This window comes from Eumetopias jubatus, unplaced genomic scaffold (genome assembly GCF_037043125.1).
Source record: "Eumetopias jubatus isolate StellerSeaLion01/CBP00866 unplaced genomic scaffold, mEumJub1_p1.0 scaffold_15, whole genome shotgun sequence".
NCBI classification, from domain to species: Eukaryota; Metazoa; Chordata; class Mammalia; order Carnivora; family Otariidae; genus Eumetopias; species Eumetopias jubatus.
Genome location: NW_028274821.1, coordinates 9,302,924 through 9,317,846, shown reverse-complemented (window position 1 = coordinate 9,317,846; position 14,923 = coordinate 9,302,924).

Genomic DNA, 14,923 nt, shown 5'->3' with positions numbered 1-14,923 from the left:
AGGTGGATAATTTTATAGCAAAGACAAATATTCATTGACCTCCAGTATATCTCAGTAATACAGTAATTAGCTCTTCCTTATTGTCCTCTATTTGACCAAAAGTCCAGTACTCCCGATATCTTGGAGGCCCTAGGGGAGAGCCTCTGCATTTTGGAAAACCAAGATAGACTCTCCATTGTTGAGGATAGGTACCATCCGCATCGCTTCCTAAAATCCAGCTTACTGAATCTCTGTCCTCCATGGTGTCCATCCTATCTCTTTAGCCATTACGCCTTTTCTCACTTATCTTCCCAGTCTCCAGTCCTAACTGGCCTGCCTCCCGTTGGTAATGTATCTCTAGAACCTTCTATCCCTGCTTCAGCTAACTCCCCTTGGTCTTCTGCCCGCAGGTCCCATGCATTGAGCTTCCTGTACTCTCCAGACCTCCCCTCACTGTCAGCTACTAACTGGCTCACAGCTCCAAAGAAAGCCTATAAACATAAAAATCAGCATTTCAAACCTTTACCTCTTGTTATTGATGGTGACTTGGGTGAGGAGAGTTCTCAGTTTTCTCATCCATCCAATGGTGAGAAACATGCTTATGGGAGTACCTGGCACACGGCTACAGCTCAGTAAATCTTAGCTATTGTTCTCATCATTACTGAAGCTGAAGTCCCGGCTCCCATATTCTTTTCTTTTCGTTTTTTAGATTCATTTATTTGAGAGAGCAAGAACAGGCAAGCAGAGGCAGGGGGAGGGGCGGTGGCAGAGGGAGAGGCAGGCTCCCCACTGAGCGGGGAGCCCCCTGCGGGGCTCGATCCCAGGACCCTGGGATCATGTCCTGAGCTGAAGGCAGACGCTTAACCGACTGAGCCACCAGGGCGCGCCCCCCCACCTCCCATATTCTGCGAGGTAGGGCATGAACTCTCCAAGCTTCAGTGTTCCCATGTGAAACATGGGGATGATAATGCCCACCCATCTCCTAGCATAAAGAGGTTCCAGTGGGAGACCGTAAACAAAGAACCTTGCTTATTACAGAAATTCATGGCAATGTTACTTCCTCGAAGTTTTCTTTGAAGATAGTACCTTGTGTAAGTAATATCACCAGAAAACCAACAAAAATGACATGGGATGCTGGCTGGGGCTATGGAAGAGGTGACAAATGGGAAACTTGACTTCAATTTTGTCACACGGCTGCCTTCGATACCTGATATTTGAAGGATACTCAAAGATTATCTGACTTTTATTCAGGTTAAATTCTCAAAAAGCTACATAATTGAAGCATGAATATTTAGCTGCCAGAAAAATGTCTTCTCTGAATTATTTAATAATTTGAGGCTTTTGCAGTTAAGGATGAATCTAAGAAATGACCAAGTGAAGCATGTTCTCAGTCATTTATAAAATTCCCGCGGAAAACATCTGTCCATTCTTCCGTTCAGCATTTTCGGGAGACACACAGCGCATACTGGCAAAAAAAAACAAAAACCAGCACCAGGACGAAGTTCAGTTCCATTTTCTGTAAAATTACGATTCTACCTGTGATACGGTAAGCGCTGTACCACATATTCTCTCCCTCCCCCTTTCTTTTCCCCTTAAAAAGATTACACGTGGTCCGGAACAGGCCAGCTGACAGGGATTTAAATTGATTGGAGACAAGCCCCTCATTTTTCCCTCTCGTGGAACGTCTCCTCCTTCCCTTGGCACCTTGCTCCACCTCTGCTGGCTCATAACTTCTACTTACAACTCACTACCTGGCCCAGGTGCTGCCTCGTGACCTTGTTTCAGCTTCAGCTCCTATCACTGACCGGACCAATTCTTTCTTGTTCCGCAGTCCAAATTCCAGAGGGAGGGGCTGTGATTGCCTCGCCAAGCACTTGCACATCTGTTTGGGCAGAGCCTGCCCTGCCAGGACCGTCATGTCTGCGGGCAACCTGGATATGGGCCACCTGGAGCAGGGGACCTGGGCCAGCCAGGCCAGGCTGGGGCGGAGCCACAAACGCAGAACATGCGGTCCAGGCAACTTACCTGCCCGAGGGGCGCTCTTTTACCTTTCCTTGTAGTTTTGTTCGGTGGTTTGTCTTTTTATGCAATGTAGGAAGTTGATGATAGCAAACCTGTAAGCCTTTTCCAGAATAGAGATGTTTTTTTTTAAAGAAATGAATAAATATATTGACTTAGAAACCTTTTGGAGCCAACACGAAATAAAAAATAATAATAAAAAATTAAAATTAAAAATTAAAATCTAGGCAACTGAGAGGTTTTCTTGAGGGTTCTAATGCATTGGGTTTTTATTTTGACAAAGCCCACTGCGATATCATCCACAAATGATGGAGAACCTGTCTTTGTCAGTGTCATGGTACAGAACGTTCGTGTCCGGTTTCCAAAGTGGGATCTTACAAGTTCTGAGTAAGAGGGTGTATGTGCTAAGGCACTGGGGTCAGCTCCTATAGGTTCTCAAGGGTTGATTGTTAAACTTTCACACATTTTGTTAATGTGGCTTGTTAAACACAGCCATTATTAAAATTAAGGTAAGCCAACTCAGAACTAAATAACTTACATTAAAAACAAAGGTAACAAATATTTAAAACCCATCACTATCTTTTTAGTTTGCGACATTTTACCCTTATCTCTGCTTCTGAGGTTGCTGACATGCATTGTGTTTACGTGGTTGAAATACTCTAGAACCGTGTGCTCCTGGTGCATCTCTTCCCAAGTTCATGTTCAGTGACATCATGTTGACATCTTGAAATCCCAGATGATGGAAGTATTTACGTCATGGAGGGAGATGCCTGCACTATAAATCAGCCCTTCCCTGCTGACGACCCCTCCCTGGAGAGCCAGTTGTTAAACATTTATCAGCACCCCACTGAGCATCTGTTTCACTCATCAAAAGTAAAACTTTCAAATTTGCAACAGTTTGGGGGGTTAGATAAAAAGTACTTTTGAAAGGGAACCATGGATCTAACCCTGAGTTACCTATCAATCCCTGAAATTTATTCACCAACAGCATCCGCATCTTTATACATTGCCTCCTGCCCTGGAAAGTCCTACCCGTAAAAAAAAAAAAAAAAGAAAGAAAAGAAAAAAGAAAAAAATCTCAGAATGCATTATTTGTGGGAGGAGGAGGTGGTTAAGTGTCCCCAAAGCTCGTACACAGAAACCCATACACATCCACCTGTACAAAATGCCCAACCGAGAATAGTGGTACAGTCACCTGATGATGGAATTTTTTTTTCACCTAATGATGGGATTTAAGCTGCTTGAAACAATTACAACTTACATTTAAATTCAGGTGTTTTTCTGTCTCTACCGCTACATATATTCTTTTTTTTTTTTTTTTTTTTGAGAGAGAGAGAATGAGAGATAGAGAGCACAAGAGGGAAGAGGGTCAGAGGGAGAAACAGACTCCCTGCTGAGCAGGGAGCCCGATGTGGGACTCGATCCCGGGACTCCAGGATCATGACCTGAGCTAAAGGCAGTCGCTTAACCAACTGAGCCACTCAGGCGCCCCCGCTACATATATTCTTGAATACCAATGAAAAAGTATACTAACTTTTTACTCCACATTTTTGATTCATGATGACCTCATTAGCTGCCAAACAAATTCATCCTCATTATAACCTTTTGAAACATTACTCCATTAATAGAATGTGGAAGAAGATGACTGATTGAATCTCTGGTTAATATATTTTGTCACTTGAGATATTGTCAAATTGGTTGAGTGTTTCAAATGTTCTTATAAAACACATGGACAAGAGCGATGGCAAATAGAAAAATATATGACCTAATTGCACTTGGAAAATATATGTAGGGGAGGGGTGAGGGACTAAGGAGCCTTGTGAGTCTGGCAAACAGGCAAGGTGGGCCTGCCATAAGTCAATTTGTATGATGAGCTAAGGAGCCTCCCAGGCAGGTCTCATCAGAATGGAAAAGAGAACCAAGCACAAGCTCGGTCAGGAACAAAGCCAGGGAGAGGTGATTATGAATACATCAGAGCATCTGTCACTTGGACGAGCTCCTGGCCCTGTCCTCCACCCTATGTCTGAGTCCTGAGGCGAGCTGGAATAATAGAAGTAAAAATGATAGAGCTGCTCAGGAGATCCATTCTGAAATTTTAGAGCACATTATTGCTTTGGGAACCCTCTAGTGTTAACAAAAGGCTAAAGAGAAGGAGTGTGCCCCCTGTTTCACAACAGGATTCTGAACAGCTGTGGTATCTCATGGGTACTTGGCCATTCGTAGCTGAGGAGCTGGGGGTGGGGGGGCAGTGGCCTGCCAAAGCAGCAGCTGGGCCCATCGGAGGCCACAGTCCCCCTGGTAAGGTGATCGGGATGGACGAATGCATCAATATCTAGTGGTAGAGGTAGACGTGGACCCCACGCCAAGCACAGGACACAGGGGGCAGTATCAGAAGACCAAAAACAAAGATGATGCATCGTAACTAACTTGAATTTTTCTTTGGATTCACTGGAGATACTACCAAAGGATTTCTGAGAAATCTGGGGGAAGGGAAGAACTTGCAGAGACCTACAGTTTTGCATTAGTGGGTGGTGACAAGAACTTTTAAAAAAAGAGTTGACTCTTTTCCTGTTGGAAGATTCCCAGGACAGATCTGACTCACAAAGAACCAAGAGCACTTTCTCACCCCGACTGCCGATGCTAGTCAACTGATGCCTTGGAGGTGCCTATGAGTGGTCAGAGGTTGTGTTGGTCATTGGGTGGCTGCCCCCAAACAAGAGGAGAGCCATTTTGCTAAAACTTCAGGAGAGTTTTTGGAGGCACGTGAAAATGTTCACCACGCTACTTGCAGTCCTGTAAGAATGCCCACTTCCTGCTTTGAGGTCCCCGCCTGAGGTTCCTTTCATTGGGGCATTTGGAGAGCACCTTGAGTCCTTGAAGCGGGAGCCACCTGAGTTCCTTCCTGAGAAGCTCTGTGAGGAGACCTAGGGCTGGTCTGCGTTCTCTCTGTGAAGTGGAAAGACTGTTGGAAGGGCAGAGACAATGAGAAATCTAGGCTGGCTCCCAGAGAATGTCATTAGGATGGAGAAATGAACCACTCCTACCAGCACCTGTCAGGACAGCACAGACAGCGTCTTTGTGCAAATTACAAAAAAGCAGCCTCTCTGGGTGGCCAAGTCACAAGGAGATACACCTTTTTCAGGCTGACAACCCCTGATGGGGGCACAGCTTGGCAAACAGGGAACCGGCCCCCAGGATCTCAGGGCATTTCTCCATGGCAGCCCACCCAATGCAATGGGCTAGGAGAGGGGGAGTCCATTGGAGGCACCCCATGTTAAGAACCAGGAGTAAACCTAGAAGGCTGTGCTCTTGGAGATATGAGCCAGAGGCTTTGCTTGACCTGAAACAGGAAGAGTGTGTGGCTAGAGTCGCCGCCTGGGGAATTAGCATTTCCATCTGGCCAGACAGTATATGCGGGGCTCTGCTTCGCAGCCCCAAGCAGCTGCCTGTCGTAAAGGACACAAAAGGCCAGGAAAATAACATTTTAAAAACCAGAAAGTGCCCAATCCATACCTGGAAAAAAAAAAAATCATTGCAGGTCTGGAACAGATCCTGGAACTGATGGAGGTCCTCTTCTCACAGGAAAGGCTAAGAAATCCACCGGTGCCCTGGCTGCCGCAAGCGCTCTGGGCGCCTCAGCGAGGGCAGCCTCGTGCATTGCTGGGCTCCCCTGTAGCGGTGTCCCTGGCAGGTGCGTCCCCAAGGAGATGGACACCGACAGAGAGGACACAGACACGCAGGGGGCTAGCAAATGGAGAGAAAATTACGTCCACTACCGGGGCTCAGCCGTGTCTGGGCAGATGGGGAAATGAGAAAGAAGGGGCTTATTAGACTTCTTTTTGTGTGACTCCAAAGACCAAGATCTATTTAGGGGAACAGAGAGCTGGACACCAAGCAAGCTGCTTGTTAGAGGAGAGGAGTACTTTTGAGAAGAGAATAGTGCTTCCCCTTGCGTTTTGTCTCCTGGTTAGACCTCCATGCACCTGTGTGTGCATCCAAAGGTGGGGAGGGGCAGGGTGGGGGACTAGGAGAAGACAAGTTGGTGGCACTGTCAATCGAACCTGCAAGGACTGTCACCAAACTGTAAGACAGTGGTCATAAGTAGTCACATTTTTAAGCCCCATTGTAGAGGGCAGTGTCACAAAAGAGGGCATTCTCCCCTACTTTATAGAAATCCCTTGCGGTGTGAGCACCTCAGGGACTTGTGGGGGTGCAGGGCTTTGGTCCCTTCTGAGGTGCTGGCGCTGTCTCCAGGCAGTGAAAGGAGCCATACCTGGCCGAGGTGACCCTAGGCGCAGGGGCCCAGCAGGGCCAGCAGATGGGAGGTACCCAGAGAAACAGTGCAGCTGAAGAAGAATGATCCCAGAGTCACATGGTGAGGGATGGATCTACACATGAGCAGATGTGACCTGCCCGTTGGGACCTAAAGATGACCCGGAGGAAAACGTAGGGACTTTGTAGAGGCCTGGGGTGCAGCACTCAGAAACACGGTAGGAGCCAGCAAAGCCCAAGTGCTCACAGAGTCTCCCTTCCGAGGGCACACAGGTGTTCTGACAGTTGGAAACACAGGTGAAAACTAAGATGATATCCATAATCAAAAATGATTTTTGGTATCCTAAAAGTGCTTCTTGCCTTTCTGAACTCAACTGTAAACTGTAACGATATTTAGGCTGCTGACACAGAAGGGCATTGCTCCTTGCCTGTTCGGCTCAGGCCTCACCCCTCACCAGCCTTGTCTGTCCTGGGAACTTGCAAAGCTCAATCTCACCCGAGGGTCTTTGCATTTGCTATTCCCTCTCTCTGGAATATTCTCCCTCCAAGCTTTGCAAAGTGGGCTCCTTCTTGTCGTTCAGATCCCTCTGCCTAAATGCCATTTCCCCAGAGAGTCTTTCTCTGACTATACAATTTCTTAGCCCATCTTTCCGCCCACAGTCCCTCCCGCACATTATGTAGTTTTATGGCTTTAATGACACTTATCATTAGCCTGAAATTATCTTGTTTGATTTTTTTTTTTTTTTTTTTTTTTTTTGGTTACTTATCTATTGCCTGTCTATCTCCAACAAAATGTAAGTACTAAAAAAGCCAGGGCATTTGTGTCTTATTCCCGGCTGTATTCCCCAGCATATTACTGCCTGGCACATAGTAAGTGCTCTTTAAGAATTAGTTGAATCAGTTCATCTTAAACATTCATTTTCGGTTTCTCTGCAGTTGGGGAAAATACTCACCATAGGTCAACATAGGAAAGGGTGTCTCTAGACCCTTTCTTTGTCTTACTCATTTTCTAGGTAGATGAGAATGAGGACTCCTGCCTCAAAATTAGCATGGAGTCGTGATTTGTTCGTATTTGCTGACAGATCACTTTCTAGTTTGTGTCTCTAACACCTTTGTACACTCGCCCTTTGCACATATCAATACTTTAACATTCATTTTGCTGGAACATCGGCTATCTCTACTGTTCTGACTGCGCCTCTTCTAACCCAGTGCTGTTGAAACAACACATCGCTAATTGAAAGTTGTGATCTATCAGCAATGTATAGCACAGGCTTTTATTCCATTAACAACACTCAAACCATCTGCATACTTTGTGGCGATTCCCACCCTCAAAACTGAGCCTGCCTTAAAAATATTGGTAGCCAAAGACTCTGTTTGAAACAGACTTCAGGTCCCTCCCTGTGTTTTAGTAGTTTTGCATACCCACTGGGATTATGCCTGATGTTTTCCAAGTCCTTTTAGGTGACTGGTTTGACACCAAATGAGCTAAGACACACTGCTGAATCATCTCCATTGGAGAGTTTTAAGAATAGAATAGGTAACTGCCTATACTAGATGAGATGTCACAGCACTTAGAAGCTAGGGAGAGAAACAAATTCACCTCTTGAGATTTGCTCTAGCAAGGTGATTTTTCTACGTTTGGATAGTAATTCGTCCTCTAAAACTGGCAAATTTTGCTCTTAGCAAACAAGATTATCTTGGAGGGGAAAAAGCTTTATTAATCAATATTGGGGAAAGTATACGTATTTTATGTATTTTTAGATTTACATATTATGTATTTTATATTTATATAATATATGCTTATATATAATATATATTTTACATTTGTATATATTTTGTATTTTATATGTATATTCCTCCCCCCTGCCCACTAGGAATACAGCAGAGTATTGAAGGGATGTTTAAGACCAAAAAAAAAAAAAAAAAAACCAGTGAGTTTGGGGGATATTTCCTGATGTGTTTGGCACTTTTAAAATTTTTGTTGTTTTTCTTTTTTCATGTAAATCATCCCCTAGTAACTAGCATGGGGTATTTCTGAAATTCATTTACTGCCATTTTGCTGTATTGTCCAACAGATTGTTTCTAGTACCTTCTGATGTGTGGCAGCTGTGTTTTAACAATTCCAAGTGTACCATATGAAAGTAATCAAAGACATTAACACACTAGTGTCTGCAGCTCGGGAGGTATTTCCTGAATGGGGTACTGCTGGGCCAGGCAAAGTTGTACGTAAATTACTTTTTCTTTTTTTTTTTTGCATGCTGAAGTTTTTTCTAAATGTATGTAGAATCGTCACATGTTTGTGTTTGTGGATCCCTGCCTTCGTGGACAGAGCCCTCTGCAAAGGGCAGGCGTACTCAAATCTGCATTCAAGGGCCATTTTTACAGAGCGTTGAATACATAACACATTAATCTGCACAAAGTGATCTCTCAGATTCCCAAAGGAGGAAATAGTTAAAGTTTAGTGTTTTCTCTGATATAGTGTGCCCTGGGTAGAGTAGTAATCGCTCACGGCATAACATCCTAATGTAAGCGGTTATTGGGAAATGTTTCACAAACAGTATTTTATTATAGTAAGATTGCACTGTACTCAAAGTAAATATCCCTGGATCCCCTCCAAAGCCAAAAGAATGTAGTTAGATTACAGAATCTGCTCATTCAGCCTTTGTATCATGATAAATTAGGAATTTGAAAAAAAGGGTTCTTTGTGTATCATAAAAGGTGCGGAGAGGTGGACTAACCTGAAGAAAGGACACTTTCAGAGTACTGTTGGTCAATAAAATGATGTGTTGTGCAATCTTGAAAGGAGGTATAAAAATATGCACATCGTATTACCTCACTGATTGTCAAGTCACATGTCATGCAAGCTAGGTATCCAAGGATAAAGCTGAAAAAGGAAGGCCCCACATGTGGCAGATGCTGTCATAAGTTATATTTCAAGATTTTAAGTTTAGCTTTCCACACATCCAATTTTACAACACTTTTGCAATCTTTAGCAAAAAATGTAAACTCTCGTTAGCTGACTCTGGATTCCGTATTTCAGCGGACATACATGTTATCGGTATAGATCTGGAGAGAGATCTGGAGAGAACGCCTAGCATTGCACTTTACTTGTACCAACTGCACTTTCCTTGCTACAGGGAGTACGCTTTCCAAACATGCTTCAAATGAGGGGTTCTAGGACTCTGTGGTAGAAGCGAAAGCCTGCGTTTATTTGACATTCCACTTCTCCCCTATGACTACTACTGACAGAGCCTTGGCGTGTCTGGCCCTTGTAGAACTTTCACTCTTAATTAAAATAGTGACACCAAACGCTTTTAATGATTCCCCAAGTGCTACTATAAGGTACAGGGTAAATGTTAGAGCTCGGGCCCATCTTCAGGGAATAAAACGATTTGGAAGTAACATTTTCCGTACTGCTTTGTCCACTGCCTTCCTTTGGCCTTCCCACAGGACTTCACTAGGCACTGGGCCACATCTAACCTTAACTCCTTGCTGAAGGAAACTTTTTGCAACATCAAACAGCAGAATAGGACGTTTTTCCAATCAGAAAGAAAAATTGTTAAGACGCTCAACTCTGTCTTTTCAATTCCTGACTTTCTTCTGGATTCCATTGTCTTACTTCTTTACCTGGATAAATACGGAGGAACCATGAAAGAAATTGTCCCCTCCTCCACAGCACCTTGAAAAATTTACACATTATCAGTCCTCAGTGGAATTTGTATTTATGGGGAACTTACTACTGGCAAATGATGATATTGAAGATTTCTTTTAATTTCTTTTTCATCCCTGTCCTTATAGTTGTGCATGAATGTGGTCTAGTAGATCAACATGGATCTGTTGATAGATAGACAAATAGATGTTGCTTTGAAAAGGAAGAGTTAAGGATTATCCTCTAGTACAGAACTCTTGCTGTCTACCTCTCTCATTTCTGAACCTCAGCTTTGCCTGTTTTTCTCAGGCAAAGAAAATTAGGAACAGTTCCTGAAAAATTGCCATTTGGATCAGCTACTTTAATTTTCTCCACAAATTCTTTTGATGATACTTAGAACGTGCAAGGTACTGTGCTATGCAGAAGAGATGTACAAAATGGGAAATCAAGCACCCTTTCCTCCCATAGCTCACTGCCCAGTGGGAGGCTGGGTGTTTTAAGGAAAGGACTTCCAGCTGGCAGAGAAGCAGAGTGAAGGCCCTGGGCGGAGGTGGCGGCGGGGTGGGGGGGTGCTACATAAGGGGGAGGGTCTCGTAGAGCATGCTTAGAAATGAAGTTGATTCGGCTGAAGATTGATCTGCATGGAGAAATAAAGAGAGAAGAGGTAGGAGAGGGCCTAGGAATTGGAGTGAGGCCGAGAAGAAAGCCTTGATCCAGATTATAGGACTTGGAACATCAGGCTTAAGGTTTGGGTGTTGCGTCCTAAGCAATGGAGGGCCACTGGGGGCTTTGCAGGGACAATGACAGTTGTGATCAAGTATCTCTCTTTCATATTTACTGCTGAGGAGGTCTTCGGCTTAGAAATACAGAGATTATTCAGGAGACCTTTAACAGCATCCTCAGTATCACCTAAATTGTGTGAGAACACGGTGGTTTTAAAACTAACAAAATCCCAGCAGAAAAGGTGGGAATTACATTGAAAACCTGTATTTTCCACTTCAAGAAGCTACGTGCTTAGTCATGGTTCCTCTTAGCACAATCGCAGTGTAGAAGAGGTTTGTCTTGGTGTGTCCCCGCACCCGCTGTACCACCAGCTCCCCCTCACCCCCCTGCATCCCCATGTATTCATCTTCCATCCCAGCCCCACCAGGAAGAAGAAAACTAGCTCTCCACCCTCACCTAGCCCTTAGTTACTTAACTAACACTTTCATGGAGGTGAGGGGTAGGGTATTATATAAAATTAACGTCAGAATAAGTGGAAGACTCCTTCGGTTGTGATTCATGAGGGGCAGATTTTGATCTTCTTACCCTTTCCTCCCACACCGGTGCAAACTCCACCTGATTGTTTCTCCATGAAATTCCTGGGAACCAAAATTCTTTTAGTGCCACAGTTGGACTGAAAATCACAAATAGCCAAGGAAAGAAAAAAAAAAAAAAAAACAACCTTGAACTAAATTAATATTGAGATGTAATGGCCAATAGTGTAGAATAGTGTATCCATCAGGTTCTAGCAGGAAAGAGATGGCATACTCAAATTAGGATCATTCCATGCGAATTTAAATAAATTTAATAAAAAGACTATTTACAGAGTTGTAGGGAAGCCATAAGGGTTACTGCAGCACCCTGAGCTAATAAAAGCACAGCTGTTACCATTTCTAGGCCCCAGAGAGGAGGGGAGGAAGTGGTTACCGAACCCAAAATGAGAGAGTCCTGCAGAGAGGGGTGTCATGAGAGGAGCTCATGCCTTCAGACAAGGGACCCCGCTGGTCCAAGGTGACTGAGAGGAAGCCAGAGGAATAAATACAGGGGTCTCACTTTTATCCCTCCCTTCACTCTTTTCTCCGGGGCTCCCCATTGGCTGAACTCAGCCAGAAGTGGAGGGCAAGTTGCGCGGGGGGGGGGGGGGGGGGGATTCATCGATGAAGTTGTTGTAAGTCAGCTTTCCTGCGCAGAGCCGGGGAGAAATGAGTGCAGAGCCGACTTGGAGGGGTGGGTAGCATACCCAGCACTAGAGAGAGGGAGAAAGAGAAAGGAGACGCGACAAGCTTGGGGGAGCGGTTAGGAGATGTTGGAGAAGGAAGGACTAAAACTTACTGTTTCAGAGCATTGACCTTGTTGAATACACACACACACACACACACACACACACACACACACATACACACACCTTTCAAAACTAGAGAAACACAATGTTGGGACTTCTTGTTTTAAAGTGGAAGGGAGACATTTTCAGGCACCCCTTACTCCACAAGATGATCACCCTTCTCTCCGTGAGGAAAATAAGCTCATTGAAATCCAGACACTAATGAGATCTTAAAACATGAAAAGAATTCACTGTGAGGTGCATAGACAGTTTATTTTATTAGCCAGCTGAGAGCACCCATGAGGAGCAGCAGATAGAGCAAAGCATGTCTTCTCTTTTCCCATAGGATTACCTTACAGGGATACAAAGTCAGCCTCAGATGGAAACCCAGGTGTTCCTGGAGTGTCCCCAGCATTCCTCTACTCTCTTCTACTTGTTTGTCCTTCCTCCAAGCAGGGCCCTCCTCCTCTAGGTCAAAGCTTTGGAAATCCTCATTCCTGGATTTATCCTGGGAAGGTACTGAGGAATTTCTATTCTGTACCTCCTTAATTTTCACCAGGAGTTAGATTCTTATGCCTGAATCATCTAGAGGGGAAGCTTTCTGTTGCTAACGGTGAACAACTTTGAGGCATGATTATGCTGTAGAGACCTCTTCCCACCGGTACACATCTCACCCCTACCTCTTCTTCAAAAGGAGTAAAAGTCAAAAGAAATCTGAAACCTTGTTTTGTCACACTAACTTTAGGGGATTACCTTCTTCTGGTTATAACGGGGCAATGGTCTTCTTTTTAATTTGACCTGTTCCACAAAATACGTTCATCCTGTATATAATTAAATTGCCTTTTCATTTTGAAACTTTTATTTGGTTATCTGTAGCTACATAAAACTATGCTAAAATGTGGTGGCTCGAAACAATAGTGTATTAACTTTCACAAACTTATGGGTTGTCTGGGTGCTTGCTTCTTGCTTAGGATTTCTCATGCAGTCGCCTTCAAGGCTCCATTGGGCTGGCTGTCCAAGATGCACTCTCACATGGCCGTTGGTTGAGATGAGCTGGAGTCTTTGACTAGAACACCTGTCTGACCTCTCTATGTGACTTTCATTTCTTGCAGCACGGCAGGGTGTTTCTGAGAAGGAGCTTCTCAGGGTGAGCCTTCCAAGAGACCCAGGTAGAGGTTGACAAATTCTTAGAACCTAATGTCAGAAGTCCCACCTCAAACCTGCCCCGGGATCACCCAGATTCAAGGGGAAAGGAATTAGACTCTACCACCCACTGGAGGTGAGGAGTAACACGTACCTACAAAGAGGTAAGGAATTGATGATGGCCACATTTGGAATCCAACACAAAGTTTCATCTCTTCTTTTGTGTTTTCCTAATGAAATCATGATCATTCATCTGTGCTGCCATTATTCAACAGTCTGCTTAATATAGTGGAAAGAGCACTGAATTCAGAGTGAGAAGGCCAAGCCAACAGTCCCAACCAGAGGCAAAGTGTAGCCAAAGCAGCAGCTGGGCTCTGAGGTACCTATGCATCCATGGTGGCTCTTGGTCTCTGGGGCATTTCCATGCCCTCTAATCCTGTTCCAGGGAGTGAAGAATTCAGAAGAACTAATCTGCAGTTGTTTCTTCTCCATTTGAACATCTCTTACCTCCTGACACATTCAGGGAGGGGAACCAAACAGGCGGATTTACCTCAAGAATTCAGAGTAAACAGAATAGAGCATCCTGTAGAGTATGCCAACACATCAGTTTATACTAATCAGTCCCAGAGCTGTCAGGTACTACCTCTGTGGTCTTGGGTTAGTCACTTTCTAATTGTCCTGTTTGTTTGTTTTTTTTCAACAGGAAATTCCTATTGAGCTTTAATTATCTGAATTAAGAGATTAGGGGAGAAACTACACATCGATGTACTTCCCTTATTACCATCTTGACCCCATCCCATCTTTAATTCTGTCCCTGTACACTTTGGATTTTTTATTTTATCTTATTTTATTTTATTTCGTTTTATTTTATTTTATTTTCTAATTGAAGTATCATTGACATTCAATGTTATATTCGATTCAGGCGTACAGCGTAGCAACCTAACCATTCTATACGTTACATTATGCTCACCCCAATAAGTGGTGTCGCCATATGTTATTACAATATTATTGACTATATTCTCTATGCTCTACTTGTCATCCCCATGACTTATTTATTTTATAACTGGGAGTTTGTACCTCTTAATCCCCTTCACCCATTTTGCTCATCCCCCAGGCCCCTCCCCTCCGGCAACCACCAGTTTGTTTTCTGTATTTACGAATCTTTCTGTTTTTGTTTGTTTGTTCATTCATTTTGATTTTTAGTTTCCACATATTAGTGGAATCATATGGTCTTTGTCTTTCTCTAATTTTTTTCCTGTGAAATGGGGAGAATAGGCATTTCAGAGGCGCCAGAGGACCAAGATAAAGAAGATATGTAAAAATGTTGTCAGTGGGGGGCACCTGGGTGGCTCAATCAGTTAAGCGGCTGCCTTCAGCCCAGGTCGTGATCCCAGGACCTGAGCCCCGTGTCGGGCTCCCTGCTCGGCGGGGAGCCTGCTTCTCCCTCTCCCTCTCCCTCTGCCTGCCGCTCAGCCTACTTGTGCTCTCTATCTCTCTGTCAAATAAATAAAAACCTTAAAAAAAATAAAACATTGTCAGCGATAAAGCCCTAGGTACAAGTAAAGTATTTTCAAGAACGTTGCCTAAATCAGGGCAAAGTTTCTCTCTAAGGGGCCGGTTTGTTAGTCTTTTCAGCTTAGGGGACCACATGGTCTCTGTCACAAATGCTCAGCTCCATGTTGTGGAGTGTGAGTGTGAAACCAACCTTAGACAAAAATTAGTAACAAACAGGTGTAGCCAGGCTTGGCCATCATGCCTCAGTTGCCAATCTCTGATCC